At 41.1% G+C, this 15187-nt stretch overlaps 1 long non-coding RNA gene across 1 annotated transcript; it reads right to left on the bottom strand.

Moving 5' to 3' along the window:
• Positions 1-3398: 3398 nt before the first annotated feature.
• LOC127532653 (uncharacterized) lies at positions 3399-6405 on the bottom strand. Its single transcript, XR_007940185.1, has 3 exons — positions 5649-6405; positions 4400-4460; positions 3399-4075 (listed from the first exon to the last, which is right to left on the bottom strand). It is a non-coding gene; the product is annotated as an uncharacterized LOC127532653 (long non-coding RNA).
• Positions 6406-15187: the final 8782 nt, after the last annotated feature.

Here is a 15187-nt window from a genome sequence, read left to right as displayed (position 1 = left end):
TTCACGCAGCGCCGGCCGGCAGTCTTCACTGCTGTGTGTCAGGATGAATGAATCATGTGTTGACCCAGGCCACCCTGCCACTAAATTTGTTATGATCATGTCCGATGTACAAATAATTTGCACACTGATTGAATGTGCATTTTTTTCGGTTCACATAGAGAAATTCATTTTCACTCGGGAGTTGTGGTGTGAAGCTTGTGTGCCTGTACAGGGCTGATTAATGGTTGGACGCTCATCCCATTTGGCCGCATATGGATAAATAAACAAAATTCTTTACTTTTTTTGCCTTTTTACTGTGATAGTTGCAGTGAAGAGTGACAGGAAATGGGGAGAAGAGTAGGGGGAAGACATGCATAAAAGTGCCGCAGGCAGGAATCGAACCCGAGCCACTGCGTCGGAGACCACCCCTGCAAATGGATGAGCCATACAGGCGCCGGGTGATCAATAAACAAAATTATTTAATAAAGATCACCGCACCGGCCCCAGATACCGGCCCTTCGGTCAAACGACCGAATGAAATAACGTTCAATCCGCTCCTGTTAATATATGAACATAGTTCTGCAAATACAGTCGTAGGCCGAATGGCGCACTATATGAACATCTACAACAATGAGGGTTTATGATTATCAGGCTCTACAAGTCTAATATGTGATAACAATAAAGGTTTGAGATCAATCTGGTTTCAATTCGCCACTTCACCCTCCGGCACTGCCGTTCCCTCTGTCTCCAAAATGTGCTTAAGCAAGCATCAAAATTGGCGCACCGGTGCGCACATTCTCATGCCAAGTTTTTTTAGAAATCACAACGAACACAGCGTACGCCACTTTCTACGCAAAGTTTGTGATTTACGCCCTGTTTTGTGCGTAAAGAAGCATCAAGAATCAAGGTTGGTGCACCGGTGCGCACATTCTCACGCCAAGTTTGTTTTTAGAAATCACAACCTTTGCGTAGAAAGTGGTGTACGCCACTTTCTAGCCCTGTTTTGTGCATACGCAAGCTTTATAAATGAGGCCCCAGGACAGTTACCTTCACCCGCTCCGCCCCCTGGTTCACAGAGGAGCTGAGAAATTTAAAAAGGACTGGTCGTGTCCTGGAGCGGGCCTATGTTTCATCTGGGCTGACGGTGCATAAGTTGGCCTACTGGGAACATCAACGGAGATATGCCAAGGAACTCTCCAAAGCCAGGTCAGCATATTATTCCAACATCATTAACAATAACCCAGGTAACTCCAAACAACTCTTCACCACCATCAAACACCTGCTCAAACCTCAGATTTCACCACACCACAATCAAACAGTCACACAGTGCAATAAATTCATGGACTTCTTTACTTCGAAAATAGACAACATCCATGCTTCTCTCTCCCTCGCCTACAGTTCTGTTCGAACACATGACAATGTACCCACCACACAGCTATCCCACTTCTACCTCACAGTGCAGCAGGAGGTCGAGAAAATCATCAGTAAATCCAAACCGTCCACATGCTCCCTGGACCCCCTCCCCTCCCCTCTGCTTAAAGCTCATTGCCACTCCATCAGTCAACTTATCACAAATATTATCAATCTCTCCCTTAAATCCGGCACTGTTCCAACCAGCCTCAAAACAGCTATCATCAAGCCGCTCCTCAAAAAACCCACTCTCGATCCTGAACCTCTGTCACATTACAGACCCATTTCCAACCTCCCCTTCATCTCCAAAATCCTTGAAAGAATTGTTTCCATCCAACTCCACAACCATCTTAAATCAAACAATCTGTATGAGAAATTCCAGTCCGGTTTCAGCATGGAGACAGCTCTCATCAGAGTCACAAATGACCTCTTGATGACCTCTGACTCCGGCTCCACCTCCCTCCTCATTCTTCTCAACCTCTCTGCTGCATTTGATACTGTTGATCACCACATCCTCCTTCACCGCCTTCAATATGATATTGGTATCTCTGGCACTGCCCTCCAGTGGTTTCACTCTTATCTTACAGGAAGGACTGAGTTCATAGCCCTGGGGGAAGCTAAATCCCGCCCCCACATGGTCACCTGTGGGGTCCCCCAGGGCTCTGTCCTCAGTCCAACCCTCTTCACCATCTACATGCTCCCCCTTGGCCGTGTCGTCAGCAGGCATGGAATACATTTCCACTGCTATGCTGACGACACTCAACTCTACCTCAAGGTCACCCCTTCCTCCACCCCCCCATCCTCTGTCACTCAGCTGGACTCCTGCCTGGAGAAGATAAAGGCTTGGATGAGTGAAAATTTCTTACAGCTGAACAGCTCCAAAACGGAAGCCATTCATATTGGCACTCCACACCAGCTCCGTTCCTCTGTTATGTCCTCTGTCTCCTTTCTCGGTCATAACTTTTCAGCAAACTGGAGCTTTCTAGGTACCTCAGTTTGGAAAATATGAGCTCCCAAAGTTGGACAAGATTTTTATTTGGCTATTTTTGGTGGCAAAAGTCTCAGTGTGGGACAGGTACCAGAGACCCCAAATTTTTCTACAAGACAGTTCCATCTGTCTTCTATCACTGTACAAAAAAGCAGCAGGGTTATATTTGTAGTTACTGAGATATTCTTACTCAAAATGGCATGGGTGATGTCAGAATGGTTTTTTGCTTTTCAGTAAATTGGGATACAAGTATTAGTAGTCATTCCAATGGTAGTATTATGTATGTTTGGTTCTTTTTGAAATGTTAGCTGTTAAAGGTGACTACCTTCAAAAAGTGTAATGCCCTTTTTGTGTCAGGTCTAGTTTAGAGCCATACCTGTAGATATCATGACATGTTGACACCCATTTGCAATGCATCCATATAATTATAACACACACATACTAATTACATGTACTAACTTGAATTCAGGGAGCTCTGTCGTAGTTCATGGTTGATTAATTTAAAAATAACAACAATAATGTTGAATTTTACAGTATCAGTGCAGTGGGACTAAACATGTTAAATTTAATTGTACAATGTCATGTTACAAGCAAAAGAACCTATGCCTAAGTTATAACTTAGGTATACCTAAGTTATAACTTAGGTATACCTAAGTTATACCATTACACTTTTTGAAGGTAGTCACCTTTAACAACTTTGGGAGCTCATATTTTCCAAACTGAGGTACCTGAAAGCTCCAGTTTGCTAAGTTATCACACAAGTTTGTGTAGAATGGAACCCAGGGGTGTTAGAACACTTCTGTGCAGTATTTCTAGTACTTTTAAGGTCCCAAACTCCACTCGTGAGTAGGTATCTCTTAATTTTTTAGCATTTTTATCAAGCCCCCACGGCCTGCAGAGTGTAGGGAAACACCTGGGGATGTTTGTGGGGCACTAGCTACATGCAGAGGCCTTGTTTACCAACTCACAGCTCTCTGGTATGTTTAGAGGCTGAGAAATAACCACTTAAAGATGCAAGAAACGCTGGCGAGGCTTTTTATAGCCCAAATTGTGACTATCTAATGGCATACAAATTTAGGACTCATTTGAAAATGGTGCAGCAACCACCATCTGGTGAAACCACACGGAATGACCCTATACTTTATTGTCCCACTTGGGGAAATTTGTCTTGGACTCAGAGCTGTGCAACCAGTATTGCACAAAAAACACATAAAAACAATATTGTGCATGAAACACATAAAAGCAGTATTGCACATAAAACACATAAAAAATAAAAACAGTATTGCACATAAAACAGAATTGCACATGTCCCAAAGGTCACACATGACACAAACATACGCTATAAAAAATAAAAATAATTGCACAATCTTCGGCCGAAGCAGCATTGTTTAGGAGTTTGATGGAGGTGGGAACAAATGAGTTCTTAAAACGGTTGAGTCTTCAGTTGGGGACTCTGTACCGTCTGCCTGAGGGAAGGAGCTTGTATTCTGAGTGAAGGATATGTGATGGTTCAGTCACTGTCCTCTGAGCTTGTCTCAGAACCGTTCGCTCATAAACGGACTGCAAGGATTGGTAGTCATTTTTCCCCATCACCTTCATGGCCGTGTGCACCAAACAAGCCAGTTTGCTTCTCATCTTTACAGTCAGGTTTCCATACCAGGCTGACATCCCATAGCGGATTAAGCTCTCCAGTACTGCCTGATAAAATAAAAAAACATAACGTTCTTGTTCACACCATACAGTCTTAGCCTGCGCAAGAAGTACAGTCTCTGCTGCAAACAGGAACACAGGCTTTCCACATGGACAGTCCAACTAAAAGAGCTGTCTAAATGAACTCCAAGATACTTGTATGAGCTGACCTGTTCAATGGGTGAGTCATGTATAACAGGACTGTGGTCCCCTACTGATCTCGGGTCTAAGATCATCTCTTTAGTTTTCTGAATGTTAAGGATGAGATGGTGGGCATCACACCATCTCATGGCACCAATTTTGCATGCTACTATTCTCTGTTTGTTTTCTTACCTGGTTCTTCCTGACTGCACTCTCTCTTCTCCTCCCCCTTTTTCATCTCTTCCTCTTTGGACTGACAATCATACACAAATAGATTGTATTCAGCTAGAGGAAAAATTATATAAATATGAAAAAATACCAATAAGAATACAAATAAATAACGTCCTCTCTCTCTCTTTGTAATGTCAATCTAAAGGCAAATAACCAAACAATGGGCCTCATTCATGAATGCGTTCGTAGAAAAGCGTTCGTAAGAACGGCTTTAAGAACTCCCAAGAGAAAAGTACGTTGGATTCACGAAGCGTTCTTGACAAGCCAGATCTGTTCTTAGGAGGGAGATGCGCCGGATTCAAGAACAGTCTCTACGAACACCCTCCCCTCTCATTAACATGACATTTACATTGTATTGACTTGTAAATGTAAAAGGTACACCCTCTAAACTTCCTTATAAGGCAGCAGCAAGAGCGTGTTTGAGACACGTGAGCACTGGAGTGCAGGTGAAACTCCGCCCACCAGAGCGATGGTCATTTCTGCAGATGACAGAGCTTCAAACAGCCAATAAAGTCTGACCTGAGACAGCTAAACTTTTATACTCAGAAAGGGTGTCTGTCGTAATAAAACACCCTCTGCCTCTGCTGCAGTGACAGGTAAAACTGCCCAGGCCATGTCCGCCTTGTCTCCCCGGTCAGCGCGCGCGTGCACACCGGGGCGTGTGCACGTGGCGGCGGTCATCGCGCGTGCACGTCGTAGTGATCATTGCGCTTGTACCTCCCACAGACCTCCAAACACATTACTGTGACCAAGTGCAGCTTCAGATCTAAAATCTGATTTTGAGTTTAACTGGCACTGAACTATAAAACCATTGATCACTAAAATTCACTTGAATAAATCTAGTTTTAAATTAAATAATTTGTGGTAATATTTGAATCATTCTAAGAAAGAAATTAAAATTTTTGGATCAGTTTTGACTGTAACAAAATGTTAAAATGTCAAATTCTAAAAGAACAGATTTTTGTGCGTAAGAGTCCTCCTGAGTGTTCTTAGAATTTGTTCTTACTTTTAAGAACAGGTCAGTTAAGAACACGTTCGTGAATGCCAAAAATCTTCTAAAGAAGGCTCTAAGAACAGATTTGTTCTTCAGAACGCTTCGTGAATGAGGCCCAATGTGTTATATATCTGATAACAGATATAAACACTGATACATTGATCCAACTTACAACATTACTCTTGATAGATAAACCATTTCATCTTACACTCTTACCTGAACCTGGCTCTTTTCTTCGAAAAAACAGTCTTATGTCCATGATGAGGCTGTCTGTCTGCACACACACACAATAGGAGTTATAATGTTAATGGGCATCGGGCCAGTTAGCTAGTCAGTAGCACCTTGGCTTTAATATTAACACATGCACTGACACAACAGCTAGCTTCTCAGTCCAATTCAGACACTGACCACCTGTAACGTTTGCTAGCTAGAAAAAAACATAAGCTACCTCCTACCTAACAACATAAACAGTAACCTTTGATTAAATGCAGCAAAAATGAGGACTGGTAATGATAATAATGTGTTGGTATTGAGTGGTAGAAGTTCAAACCAGGTACTGTCACCACTACGGCACATTACCTTCTGTGGGGCAGCGCTTAGCTCTGCAGGTAGAAGCTCAGAGCCGGAGTTGGGAAAGTTGAGCAGGATCAAACCATTTAGAGGCAAGAGGGAGGTGCTGTATTTTTGTTGTTAAAACATTACGTATCAACCAAGTACTGTATGGTTTTTTACACTTTTCTGGTTTGTTAAAAAAAGGACATGCGATACAAAAAATAAAAATCTTTTAAATTTTAGGGGTGCTGGGATTCAATCTGGGGGTGCTTCAGCACCCCCAGAAATGGGCTAGAAACGCCTATGACTGGTCATCTGATGTTCTTAACATGTGCATTTCTGTGCTACATATCCTTGATCCTTGAAATAAATGAATTGAATTGAATTGAAATACTCCACCTAGTACTGATGTTTATTCATGTCTTTCAGTTTGTGGTTTCTGTCTCTGCTTTATAACTCCATGGTGGACGGACAATAAAAAAACAGCAGCGTTTGGTTTACCAGTGAGTCAACAATGAATACATCTAATGACACCAATCAGAGGAGGAGGTTTTCCTGCACATTAAATTTATTTCGCTGCTTTTAACATTTGACAGCATTGTTCGGTTCTTTTGGGTTGAAGTTAAAAACAAAGCACTAAAATTTATAAATGCTAAATATTTGGTTAAAAACAATAATAACAGTAAAATTTAAAGGTATGTAATCCTTTTGAAGTATTTTATAATAATTAAAAAATGTTTATTTTGTTTCATTATGGGTTTATACATAGGCTCATGCGCAGTTGTATTCCATATGTTTTGTATATCGCTAGTCATTTCATCACAACCCATCGTCAGGAGCACCAACACGGTCTCATGGGGATTCGTGAAACTGTTACGTAAATTTTTTGTTTCTTTTTCGTGCGCACCAACACGATTTCGTCATGTTTTTCGTGCCGCTCACCACGAAATGTTTTTCGTGTTGCTCACAACGAAACCCGCTGTGGTAATCACAGCTGAAAGTGGTTTATACTAGCGGATTCATGACGATCTAAGCTGTCCATCGGCGTATACTGCTTGTGTGATCGCGTTTGCGGCCGCCGGCCGCCGGACATTCTTTAAATTCCTATGCAAATTGGTAAGTGTACCACCGGGTTATGGTTAGGTTATGGTTAGGGTTATGGTTAGGGACGATGTCATGCAAAATATAGCGTTGGATTCGCCACGGTTTTACATTAAAAATATAATACACACATTCGTTTGAAATACGTTCTGGGTGGCACGAAAAGTCCGCCGTTTAAAATACATTGGTGCGCATTTCGTGGTGAGCGGCACGAAAAACATGACGAAATCGTGTTGGTGCGCACGAAACCGAAACAAAAATTTACGTAACAGTTTCACGAATCCCCGTGAGATCGGGCTGGGAGCACACAGCCTGTTGGTAGGTAGAAGCTGCAACCCTGTGAAATATGCCATAAGCCTGTTTTCTGTTTTGCCTTACTTAAAGAATATTAAAAGTCATGTGCTGGCGCTATTGTTAAGATTATGCCGGTAAACACGCACGAGGTAGCGTGCGTAGCATTAGCAAGTGCTCTCAGTCTTGCATTGTGTGTCAGTGCTAAATAACTGGTGTATTATCAAGAAAACTAAGTGAGCAGATGGTTGTGTGATGTGCGTTCGAGGGGTGGCTTCTATCGAGGGCTGATTTCGGCGTGGTGGTTGTTGTTTTTAGCATGCTGTACGTGTGTGAGCCCGGCTCTGCGCAGCCATTTTGAACGCAAGGGTTGATGGGTAATGTAGTCTCTGCGGTGGTTTGGAGCCGTAAGATGGCGGTTATATTATTTTTCAGCAGAAATGAGCTGTATTGTGTTGTAACTTTTACTTATGTTTAGTTCACAGCTTTACAATGAATATATTTTAATTGCTTTTATTTCTGTATTGTTTCAGGTTTATGACCTGTGGTCACCTGTGGTTGCTGTTGTCTACAATTAAAATAAAATTACTAAGGAAGTGACAAACGCGAGTCATGTCGGAGGGCTAGAATTTTAAAATATCCGAACATTCATTCAGTTACATCTGTTCTGCCTCAGAATGGTGTTAATGCTCACAAAACTAAAGTTATGTAGTTTTCTGGTAAAAAAAAAAAACAAAAAACGAAGGTTCCAGAAGCTCTCCCTGGTATTGTAACTGAACATGGTTCCTCTATTGAGTTATTGACCTCTGACTAAGACCTCAACATCACAACTGATGAAAGACTGTTTTAAACCCACATTAAAATGTTTGGAAGGAACTGGAATTAAAATTGGATTTCTTTTTCAGGAACAAATCCTGTTTTTCTCCTTCAGGAAACAGTTTGTTGCTGCTACCTTTCTGCCTGTCCTTCACTACAGAGATAATATTTACATTAAGGCCTCAGCCCGCTCTCTCAGACTGCTGGATGCTGCTAATCATGGAGCTGTTGGATTTATAACAGACTGTAAACTTCTCACACACCACTACACTCTGTACTCTCTGGTTAACTGGTCATCACTGTCCACACACAGAGTTCTCCACTGGTATCGTTTCATTGACTAATCCATCCTCGGTCTGCTGCCCACAGATTTATCCTCTTCCTGAGTTTGGAAATGGATCTGGAGTTGTTTACTGTGAAGGATCACCATCTTTCAATAAGGGGAGAATGAAAGCAGATTTCCAAAGATCAGGAACATTTTGGACAGAAAGACTGAAAATATGTGACACTGGTTCATCTGTGATGTTTGCTGCTAGACACAAATGTCCAGATGTGGATTAAAAAACTGTCCCTGTTAAAATGTCTTTCAACCCTCTGAACCCCAAACATCCTTCTAAAGTTAACAGAATGAACGTTTACAACACTGTGACTAAAAAAAGAACCCTGCAGAGGTTTAACCAACGAATCTGGACACTTTCTGACTCGTTTGGACATTTTTTGGTCATTTTGGACATTTGTTTGGACAAATTCTGAGTTATTATGGACAAAGTTGAAGTCATTGTGGCACATTTTAGTCATTTTGGGCAAATTATTATATTTTTAGACAATTTTCATTTGAACAAATTATGTCTGTATTTTTGAATAACTTTATCCAAATTTTGGACAAAGTTTGACTCATTATGGACATGTTTTAGGAATTCTGGACAATTTTGAGTGAGTCTGGACAATATTTGAGTTGTTTTACACAAATGTCAGGAATTCTAAACACATTTTGAGGAAATGTGGGACAGATTTTAGTAATTTTGAATAATTTCTGTCATTGTGAACAATCTTTACCTCATTTTGGACAAATTCTGAGACAATTTCTGACAAGTTTCAGTCGTTCTGGATGTTTTTCTAATTAATTTATTCATAACATTGAAACAAATCACCTAACACAAAACAAACTTACACAAGTTACAACTGTGAACTAAACCACTGACTCACTGCTGCCCCCTGCTGGCTGCTCAGCTCTCAGCAGCTCAGTTTCAGACTTTTCCTGCAGACAGAAACCAGGACCACAGAGTTGTTCTTCATTCAGGACTTCACAGGAAACAGCGTTCAGACAGACTTGTAAGAATCCTGTTTATCATGACAGCTTTGAGTTTTTAGACACTTCAATTCTAAACTGTCTATGATGGAATGGTTAAAGACACACAAATCTTTGTGAAACTAAACAACATTCATGATGAAGATGACATTTGATGGTGGCTCTGGAAGGTCCAGTCTCTGGTGGATCAGAACTCCTGGACAGAACTACACCATGAAGACCAAAGAACGATCCAAGAAACTCCAGATGTCCACAGAGACAAACAGCTCCCCCTGGAGGCTTCCAGCTGCTGTTACACATCTGCTGAAGGAGTCCACAAACTCCATCCAACACACTGAGGAAGAACATCTCATCTAGAATCCAGACTTTTCATGATTTTGGTCCATAAATATTCCTTAAAACTATCCTGTATGTTTTATGTGTAAACCTGCTGACCTGAACGTCAGGAATCTCCCTGAACGAAGCCTCACAAACCCACTTGGAGATGCAAGAAAAGTATGAAGGAACCGTGAACCAGCATGGCTACCACAGCATCCTGCATCCCATCAGGATTGGTTTAGGTGTACCATCATTTATTCTCCAACAGGACAAGGACCCCCAAACACACCTCCAGGCTGTGGAAGGACTATCTGACCAAGAAGGAGATGATGGAGATGACCTGGCCTCCACAGTCATCTGACCTGAACCCAGTCCAGATGTTTGGGATGTGATGGACCTCAGAGTGAAGGCAAAAGGACCAACAAGTCCTCAGCATCTCTAGAACTCCTTCTGGACTGTTGGAGAAGCATCCAGGAGACGTCATGAAGCTGAAGATCCCACAGAGACTGTCCATGAACCAGGAGAACCAACAGAAACGTATCAGACCTTCATAGTTCATCATGAGTCTTTGTTCACTCACTGAGCTGCTGCAGAGATCATGAACATTCTGGCTGCTAAACAGGAAGCTTCAGACCTCAGGAAGTTTTCATGCTTCAGCAGCTACAAGCTCCACCTTCAGGCAGAAACAGAAACTATTTCTCTGAACAGCTTCAGTGATCGTCCTGCAGCTCAAAATTAAACCCTTTTAAAGCTTGAAAATGGGTGGGGGGTGGGGGGTGGGGGGTGTTCACACTGAAACTTCTGATGTCCAAATTTTCCACATTTTTGGGAAATCTTTGAACTTCTTTTGTTGGGAAAAAAAAAATGTTAAAAATATTTCTTAAGAACATTTGCATAAAAATCAACCAAAATCCAGTTAATTTTGCTCGATTTTGGTTGATTTTTATGTGAATGTTCTCAAGAAAACATCAAATGTTTTACTCATATCTATGGAATCACTTTAGATATTTTTAGGATTTTTTGGAAGATTTTTACTCATTTTTTGGAAATATTTACAAAAATGTTCTTGCCAAATTTGGGTTTTTTTTTTTTTAAACAAAACTTTTAAGAGATTTTCTCCTTGAAAGTTTTCGTAAATTTTCTGAAATTTGGGAATTTTTTTGCTGATTTTTTTTTTTTTTCTTTTTCAGACAGGGAAACAATATTTTTAGTAGTGGCACTACCTGGAATACTGATGTAGACAGAAACAGAAGCAGCAGAGAGTTTGGTGGTTAAACTCTTCTAATCTGGATCAACTTTAAGTTCTCTGTTAAAGCCTGTTGTGAAGCATGGAGATATGAGATCCCACAAAGGGGAGACTGACAGAACAACAGCTAAATAAGGGAACATTGTGATATTATAACCTGTGATTTAGGATCAGATTATGCCATAACCTAATGAATGTGTTTGATCTAACCAAGTGTCTATTCTTACATTCCTTAATGTTGAAACAGTGGAGAAGCCAGATGCGTGACTCACTGTAAAAAGTGATGGTTTGATTATTTTTGAAAGGTTGTCTTGATAATCTTTGTTTTAAGAAGTAACCAGGTCAGAACAGCAGCTCACTGTGAAAAGTGATGTTTTTGGTTACCATAGAAACTGATGTTTTTGATAGATTTGACTACAATGAGGAACTTATGCTTTATGAAATGGGAATGCTTTTAAGAGTTTTGATTACTATGAAACTGAGGTGTTTTAGAAAGAGTTTTGATAACTGTTAAAATAAGAGGTTTTACCCTGGTGAAGAGGTGAGAAGTCAAAAGCTAAGGTGAACTCGGGTGAAATGTTCACCGTAAAGGTTGCTAAACTCACAATAGATTGGGGATTTTTAGAAGTCTGTACACATTGTCCAAAAGATTGCACAATGGGATGCCAGCGACAGTTAGAGGCTGACATCCGCTTTTCCATTTCCTGATCAGGAGCCTGTGCTGAGCTGCAGACAGGAGAGATCAGGGGGGGGGCAAGATGGGCTGTCTGGACAGTCCAAAACAGATAGTTTCAGTTCCTTAAAAGTGGAGGTGATCATGCGGTCATAAGACTCAGTTCACTATAAATTACATCTGATCGAGACGCAAGTTGGGAGTCGTTGCGGGGTAGTCGCTTAATGCAAACCAGGGTAGAAATGCCCTGAGCTAAGGGGATTTTACCACGTAACTCGGACGGGGAATTCAACATGATCTGCAAAGGAATAACTGTTCTATTGGAATTATGGGATTTATTATTTCCCAAGGAATTACCCCAGAATGGATTAACAAAGTTTATTGGCCCAAACAACAAAAATGGATATATGCAGATCTAAATCTGGTCCGGACCCCCGTCCACTTCCCCCTGGGCCCCGGCGGGTCTCAAACACTTGTCGGGTCTCAGGTGAGCAGCCGGGTGTGGCCACACCGTGCTGCTCTCCCTCGAAATTATGTAATCTGGGTGAATATTACTTCTCTTTTATGAAAGCATAGTTCCACTAATGAGTCGTGTTAAACAATTGAAAGAATAGTGATGTTTGATTAACTGTCTGATGATTTATTGGCTATGCTTATGCCCTGCTAAAACTATATTAATAAAGCATTATTCTGCAATTAAAGACAACAAATTGCAAGTGCTATTTTTATCCCTGAATGAATACTTATACATCTAGCTCTAGATGTAAAAAGTCAGATTACTGCGTGCATAACAATAGCAAAGGTTCTGAAAGGTTACCTAGTCATAGGGGTCAGGTTGGCCCAGTATAAACATATCCTAGAGGTTGTCTATATGTCCTTAACCTCTGAATAAACCCAGCAATTTACCAAGTGCCAGATCTATGAGAGGAAAAGCTGCAGTTAACAGACGTGTCTGGTGGTTAAATTTAACTATCCCGAAGTGGCTACTCGGTTAAATTAATTATCAGAGGAAGCAGGGATAGGCATCTGGATGAAGGCAGTGAGACAGCTAGGTGAATTTTCCTGTTTACCAGCTTTTAACAGTTCTGCAGCATCCCTCTGAGCCAGATCTCAGGGGACGGTAGAACCAGACCCGTAGGATGGAGAGCTGGTCCGGTGATTCCCTGACAGCTGAATAAGTTAATTAGGGGGTTACTGGCCCTGAGGAATAATAAGCCTCACAGCTACATGGGACTTCATTTGACCATCAGTGCTGTTTACTGGTTCAACTTTGCTTTGACAAAAAGAATGCTATCAAGTAGAAGTAGGAGAAGAAGAAGGTAAAACATCATCATTCTGCTATTTGCTCTTTGTTCTGTTTACAGTTCTGAAGTCTGATGTCATGTGATCTAGTGGAAACAGACCAGAAGCTCCGGTGTTCCAGATTAACTGGTGTTTAGTTTATCTGGTGATTCCAGTGTTTCTGAGACAGGTGTTTTAGAGGAGTGGATTTTCAGGGCCCCTTACCAACTAACCAGGAGATAAACAATGCAACAACTTCATCTACAAAATAAGATTTTACTCTTTTCTATTTGACTGTATTCTATTCTATTCTATTCATCTCTATTCTATTCTCCATCCATTCTCTACACACCGCTTAATTCTCACTGACTGACTGGGGCCAAGGCAGGGGAAACCCTGGACTGGTCGTCTATTCTATTCTATTCTATTCTATTCTATTCTATTCTATTCTATTCTATTCTATTCTATTCTATTCTATTCTACTTTATTCTGGTCCATTATATTCTATTGCACTATATTCTAATCTAATCTATTCTATTCAGCTATATTCTTATTAAACGTATTCTATTCTATTCTATTCTATTCTATACTGTTCTATTCTATCCTCATTTTTTCTATTCTATTCTATTTTATTCTACTCTGAATGTTCAGCAGCATTATTAATATCCTGATCTCTATTGATTGTAGTTCTACACGTGTATAGATATAAATTTCTATAGAACCAGTTGGTTGTAAAAACAGTGAACTGGTTCTATAGAACATATAATTATAATAATAATAATAATAATAATTAACCAGTTTAATCCCAGTAATATAAATAAATCCAGACTAACGGGATAAAACCAGATGGAGGTGTGGACGTTCTGACATCAGGATGATAGATCTGTGGTTTAGGATCTATACTTGGAATGTTTTAAAGTAAACTAAGCTCAGATCTACCAGTCTGACTGAAGAAATCTCTGGAACAGAACAGATTAATGTTAAAGCTGCAGTTTATTAACGTCTGTGTTTTTTCACAGATCCCGGCCACATTTTACCGAAGAGGCTTCTGTTGCTGTCTATCAAGTATAGTCACGCCAATGATCTCGAAGATTGCACCTAATTTGTCCTGCTCTCAGAACAACTGTCACTCAGCTGTGAGGAGGCTCGCGAGACTGTGCGTGATCCAAAATGGCAGCTCGCTGCTAGACGACCACAACAAACTTTTCTCTCTTAAAACTTTCACCGTCACTTTTCCGCCATAAATTCTCCACTTTCTGCCTACCACATGCACCACCCCAACCGGATTACAAAATAGACCTGGATCATGTTGAGGATTACATCGACGACTACTACAATAGACTCTGCACCATGGGGAAAACCAAAAAGCGCTTACGTAACATGGATTTATCTGCCTCCACTTCAACGACAACATTGCCACAACCAGCCTGTTGCAGCAGCAATAACGAGGTACATGACATGTTAATTTCCATAGACAATAAACTCACCGGTCTGGATGCCAGAGTCGCACTTATTGAAGTACTCCACAAAGAGTTCCAACACCTCCGCCATAGCCTGGAATATAGCCAACAACAAATTGACACACTCACCGAAGAGAACAAATCACTTCACCACTCCGTGTCAACCATGTCCGTCCAGCTCTCCTCCGCCACCACTCAGCTCGCTTCTGTCATCTCCAAAAATAAAACCATGAAAGAAACTATCCTGGATTTACAGTCACGCAGCATGAGGGATAATCTGATCTTCTCCGGCATTCCTGAACCACCCTCAGACCAACCCGAGACAGCAGTCACGGACTTCATGATCAACCAGCTCAAACTTCCCACGCACACCATTAAAAACATCACTTTTCACCGCGTTCACCGTTTGGGCCACAAGCATACCAACTCCACCCGACCCCGACCCATCATTGTCAAATTCGAACACTATAAACACAAAGAGCTGCTACAAAGGAAAGGCAGACAGCTTAAAGGAACGGACTATGGAGTCAATGATCAATATCCACCAGAGATTAATAACCGTCGCAAACAGCTCTTTCCCATCCGGAAACAAATGATCCAAGAGGGTAAGAGAGCAGTCATTTCAGAAGATAAACTTTACATCGATGGACAGTTATTCAAAGATAAGGACATTACACCCTGGCTTTTCTAAATCCCCCCCCCCCCTAT

The sequence above is a fragment of the Acanthochromis polyacanthus genome, chromosome 24 (assembly GCF_021347895.1).
Source record: "Acanthochromis polyacanthus isolate Apoly-LR-REF ecotype Palm Island chromosome 24, KAUST_Apoly_ChrSc, whole genome shotgun sequence".
Classification (NCBI taxonomy): domain Eukaryota; kingdom Metazoa; phylum Chordata; class Actinopteri; family Pomacentridae; genus Acanthochromis; species Acanthochromis polyacanthus.
This window is presented reverse-complemented; position numbering and strand designations above follow the sequence as displayed.